Source organism: Zonotrichia albicollis, chromosome Z, assembly GCF_047830755.1.
Source record: "Zonotrichia albicollis isolate bZonAlb1 chromosome Z, bZonAlb1.hap1, whole genome shotgun sequence".
NCBI lineage: Eukaryota > Metazoa > Chordata > Aves > Passeriformes > Passerellidae > Zonotrichia > Zonotrichia albicollis.
The window spans coordinates 25,160,484-25,166,483 of record NC_133860.1 but is presented as its reverse complement, the minus strand read 5'-3'; the positions used below and the strand labels follow the sequence as shown (position 1 = coordinate 25,166,483).

General features: G+C 35.6%; 1 long non-coding RNA gene across 1 annotated transcript in view; it reads right to left on the bottom strand.

Moving 5' to 3' along the window:
- Positions 1–1,810: 1,810 nt before the first annotated feature.
- The window catches only part of LOC141727121 (uncharacterized), a 33,393-nt gene continuing 29,203 nt past the window's right edge, over positions 1,811–6,000 (bottom strand). The window contains exon 3 of the long non-coding RNA XR_012578177.1: positions 1,811–2,147. This is a non-coding gene — a long non-coding RNA (uncharacterized LOC141727121). The remainder of the gene's footprint in view (positions 2,148–6,000) is intronic.

Below are 6,000 nucleotides of genomic sequence, written 5' to 3'. Positions count from 1 at the left end.
CATAATTAGGAGGAGTTTACAATTATTTCTGTATTGAACGTTTAATTATTTTAATAGCATTATCATCTTAATTTATGAAAATTGACACAATGTTTTCTTACCTAAATTTCTGATTACAAATAATAAAAACCGTAAGTCCTCCTATTTTTAATGGAGTAGTAAACAAAGGACATGTACTTTTTGCTCATGCATAGTTTAATCTCTATAAATTTTTATTAATACAATTATTAATAAGATGATGGAAAAATATAGTTTTCTTAGATAATTAGAGGAAAATTTTATTTCCTACTGCAGCGAGCAATATTGAACGGACAAAAGGAAGTTTCTTCTGTTGGAGTCTGTTGCCATACTCTCCCAGCCATCTGATATAATCAAAGGCAGCCCAAAACCTGTCCTCAGGTATTCCATACCTACATGGTATCAGCGAGACACGTCACATGATCTTTGCCAGTCACTCGATCAATTCTGTGTGCTTTGTTTAGTTTTATGCTTTATGTTAGTCTATCAAGGAATTCAAAACATTAAGCTGTTATTTTAGTTGAAGTACTATTGGTTATACTACAGATATCTTAGGAAGCATAATTTACTCACATAAATGGAACACACTGAAAATATGAAAACAAAGCAGTGCTTGCTATGATAATATTTTGGAATACAGATTTTAGGATGTTTGTGAATGTCAGTAACATTATGAGTTTCCAGTTGTTTCAAATGCTTTACAGAAGATGTGTTCCAGTTGAAACGATATTTCTCCATTTCTGAAGATGCAATTTTTAAACTTTTCCATTCATGTAACAAATGTCTCAGTACAAAATGAACACTCTCTACTTTTTATGTTGCTTAAAGCTATGGGGATGCTAAGAATATAAAGTACATTACAATACTAGCAGTAGAAAATGGTTATATAAGGAAATAAGGAAAATATATTGAGTATATTCTGGACTTGATTATAAACTGTAAAGCACATAATCTGGAAGTACATAAAGTGATACCATTATATTCATTAAGTAACACTAGTAAGGATAGCAGTAGTATTATTGTAGTTAAATGTCCCTGAACATTACCTCAAACAGATACATTGTAAAGCACTCACCATTCCTATGAAAATAAAAAGAAGCTTAGATGACGTACTAATTAAAATCCTAGATTGCTGAATTCTTGGAGCATTTGATTGTGATGGTGTTCAAAAAAATATTTTATTACCATAAAATACCTCCACTTACCCTTAATAAATATCCTACATATGACACTACTGGACAGAAACTATTGTCTTTCTTAAATATGAATCATAAATAAAAAATCTATTCTATTTGATTTAGGTTCATACCTCTTGACAATGCCCAAGCATTTGGTTTCTCATCTGGCTGCTAAGAAATATTACAATATTTGATACAACCAGGACTTATTAAAGACAAACAGCTTACTGATGTCTCATAAATTCCCCTACAGTAATTTTGGTAAAGAACTACTTGTTTCACTGAAGTATGTACCTGTTTCAAAAAAGTCATTGTAAACTGCCAAACACTAGGAAATTTGTAAGAGCAATTCTAGTCCAACTTAGTGCCTGAAGAGCTTTTAATATGTGACTTTTTTATTTTAAGTGGCTCAAAATTTTCACATCTTAAAGATATAAAACATCTCAAAGCTCTTTTATGTGCCCACAAAGGCTTTCATATGTATAAGAAGCTGGAAATGTTGAAGCTGTTTATTTGAGAAAGTGAAATATAGGGTTATGTTTAAATGATGGGGTGTTTAGGATATTTTTGCAGCTCTTCAATAGTTGAAAAACTGAATAGGAATTCAGCTTTCATTCTATTTCTTGTTCATTTTTTTACATGGAAACATCATCATCTCCTGATAAGTTTACAAAGTCAGATTTTACAGCTTTGTAGAAGAAACTCATCCAATTATTGTATCAACACACCTGAAAAGAATCAGAGATGTGGTTTTTCAAGGTGTTCCAATCTGTCTTGCTCTGACACTTTTTCTGCTGTACGGTCTCACTGCAATTTTGTTGACTGTCTTTCATACTGTAATTTCTATAGCAAGATCAGATGCTTTTTACCTCAAGGTGCATGGCATTTGAGCACATCATGGCTGAAGATTTCTTCTCCTTGGGCCTCTCTGCCATGTCACTGGTTTACTTCCTAAGAAGAAGAAAAAGCAGGTTTGGACAGCCCATTACCCACATTGCATGCACAATACCCAGGTGTATGTTTTATGCTCAGGTTTGAATAACTGCTGCTATAGGAACTTGGACTAATCAGTTTTAGAATTTAATAATTTCCCCAGGGTTTGTGAAGGAGCTCAAGCTGTGACTCCATCATCAGGTAGATAAAGTAGCATCGCAAAATCAAAGATGCATATTTCTTGGAAATGGGAACTTGACAATTCCAAACCCTGAGCCATACAGCCAGAAGAAATGTATCCTTGGAGACTTAGAGAGCTGTCAGTTCTCAGACATCCTTTGGCTATTTTTAAACAAAATTTTCAAAAAAGTAGATTCCAACAAAATTTAAATGAAGAGAAGATGAAATATTATTTATCATTATACTCAGAATAAAGTAGTTATTAGGCAGAGTTTCTTATTGAAATATACCCTTCAATCAATGTCTATAAATGTGATGAAAATTCATGGTGAACACTAGTTCACCACTAACTAGAACATCTCTAGATTAAGATGTCAAACTTCAAAGGAAGTAATTTTCTACTTAACATAAAATTATGTTGATTGCCTGACATTTTGCTGCAGAATGTTATGACTGAAAAACATACAGTCTTAACAAATTAGGAAACTAAAAGTACATAGATATGAGATGTTTCTGAATATCAGTAACTTTATGAGTTTCCCATTGTTTCAAATGCAGAGATAACCTCTGGGACAAAAGAGCCTTAGTAGAATTTCTAACAGGGAAACTTTCTGAATCATGCATGCTTTTTGGAGGCAAAGAAAATATTTCTTATACTTGCATCTTCCTACCTTCCTTCTCTAGTGTTTTGGTAGTGTCTGAGATGACATATCTCAGCAGGAGCAGCTTTGATCTTCTCTTAAGGCTGAGATGTCACAGAAAGGACAGATTTGCTATGAATGGGAAGGAGAACATTCACTGGGAATACCAAGAAGCCTGGAGGTCTGATTTTGTTTCAAGAATGTCTACCTTTCATTGTAAAAGCATGGAGAAATCTTCACAGTCATTGAGATCATTGTGATTGCTCATATTTACAGAACCTTTTAAAGCACATGCTTGAAGGCCTTGTGAAAGGACACAAGAATTACAACTAGCAACTTCAGTTTTCACGATCCATAAGCTTTAGTTCAGGTTGAAATAAATTTATTTACCTCCTAGTGAGAAATGAAGAATAGAATAAGTACTGGAATACAGAATCTATAGAAACTGAAATTAAAAATGCATATGTTTCTAACTATGGGCCAAAATTTTAAGGACTTTAACTTTCTCAGGTGTCTTCCAAATCTGTCTAAAGTTGCATTCTAGTGTTTCAATTTTTTTGTTTGTTTGGGGTTTTTTGTTGTTGTTGTTTAGTTGGGTTTGTTTTGTTTGTTTGGTTTGGTTTTTTACTTGCTTCAAGTAAATAGCTTCAGTTTTGGTATTTGAATCAAAACTGTAAATGAAATTTTAAATCTGAAATGATGTTTTCCCTTTTTTTAGGCAGTAAGGAAACTAAAGCACAATTAGTTCATTAGATTTAAAAATACCTTAGAAAGATTAATATTTTTACAATATCTGTCTTTTATTTGTAACTTTTGGAAAGGGTTGTGAAGAAACGTATTGATACAGAGGATATTACAACAAACCATTTTACAATGATGGGCTTCATTAAAGTGTAATTGATTTCAGTAATTTTTGCACTTCCCAGATCAAAAGCAATGATACTAACAGGTTAGGACCTAGTTCCTGTACATATCCAAAAGAAGACGCTGTTGTTTAATTATTATTACAAAAATACATTAAAATGAATGTGTTTTTGTAATAATACATTACTGCCAAAGCATAACCAAAGAGAAACACAAACTTAAACTCAAACCATACAATTAAAACTAATTTTCTTGTATGCATTTGGGATAAATTTTAAAAATATTATTCTGTCTTTTCAATATGTGAGGGCATCCTTAAATTAGACACAACAATATATGAACAGTAATCAAATTGAAAATGGTGAGTCAGTAAATGACCTAGCTTATTCATACAGAACCTTTCACAAATTACTCATTTCATGGCACAAATGAAATGTATTAAACTTTCTCATTTTATCTTCCTTGGGGTAACAATAAAGAATATACAGTCCCAAAACTAATTAAAGGAAAATTCTAAACAACAGCTGTTGTGGTTTGCTCTTGAGCTTTAATTGTTTAATTTGGAATATATTTCCTATGTTTGGAAATGGTTTGTTCCATATGCCCCTGTTCAGTTTCCCTAATGGTTCTTCCCAGAAGTTGTTTACCCCATATTTTCCCGCCTTTCCTTATGTCAATCCCCATGTCAATCTCCTCTGCGCCTCCCATGTTTCCTGACTCTTCCCTGTCAGTCCTCTAAATCCTGCCCCTGCAGCTTGTCAGTTGTTTGCTACACCCCTTTAACCAGAAGATTCTATGTCAGTTATGTTGTTTCCCTTCAACCATTTGTTGATTATGCATTCATTCCTCCCTCCTTCTTATCCATTGGTTTTACTTTAATAGGAACCCACCCCATGCTCCTCCTTGCTAGCCCATGACTGATTTGTAGGTAGCCTCCTCCCTAAGACTGCCCTCGTTTATAACCTTAAAATCCCTTTAGCAGTTGTTGGGAAGGATGAAACAAGAAAGTCTGTTAAATATGACTGCTTGGCAAAAGATTTTGAGAATATAGAAACTATAAGCGAGATTGAAATGAAAGCAACCTTTGAGATACCTTAGTTGTGACCAGTTGAATGTAATCCCCCCTAGAGGAGACAATTCCCTCTGCAAGCAGGCAGGCCTAAGAGTCAGAGCAGGCCTTGCAGCTTGGCAGATGGGGCCCAAAGAATAAGATTTAGGGTTTAACACGTAAACGTAGTATGATAATGTAGTGATTCTTATAGGTTGTGTGGAAATGTTATAGGATATGCATGCTGTAGTAGATTGGTTAATGAGAATCTGGATATTCAACACTGAAGATGATTTATTGTATTGTAACGAGAACTTCAGTCTCTTTTTGCGCTCTCGTACCTCTCTTCTCTCTTATCTCTCTTTGCTCACTCTTGCGTTCTTCTTCACGCCCTTTTCTTTCTTTGTCTCTTTGTCTTCCCTCTGCACTTCTTCACCCCCTCCTTTCTACATGCTCTCCACTCTTAAACCTTTGCCTTTAACTCTCTTACACTTTAAAGCCTCTCTTCTCTCGGGCCTGCTTCAAGCTGCAGCTGGCAGCTCACAACAGGGCCCTTCACCCACGCCCTTTGAAATAAACTGCAAGTTATACCACTTAGCTTCAAAGAGATCTCATCTCCGTCCGTCCCAACCGTGCAATCCCCAGCAACTCCTACAAGCAGTGTTCTTCTGTGTGTCTGCCTTCGGGTTAGTTTCATTGTAATGTCTTGATGCTTCTTCCTCTGGGGAAGAATAAACATCTTGGAACTTTGCCACCAAAGTCCCTCTTTCTCTTTTTGCCACTCAGAGGAACCTCTTCAGGTGCCCACCTTTGGCTAGGCCAAGTGGAAGGAGACATTCCAAGCCAGAGGCCGAATCTCTACCCTCAGTACCAGCTCAGGAGCTCAAGGCAGCGAGTGGCCACTCAGTGACACCACTTGGATAAAAAGGGACGACCATGTAGCTGGTTACACGGCTTGCCCTTTCTCTTGGGATCCAGGTGCAACAGCAAACAGCAAAGCCTAATGAACTTTAGGCTTGTGGTGGTTTCATTCAAAACCGCGCAGAAACACCAATTTCATGTAGTGGTTTTGGTTCACCAGTTTGAGATTTCGCCTATTTTGAGATTGCCCGGTCTATGCACCAGTGAATGTGGTGGG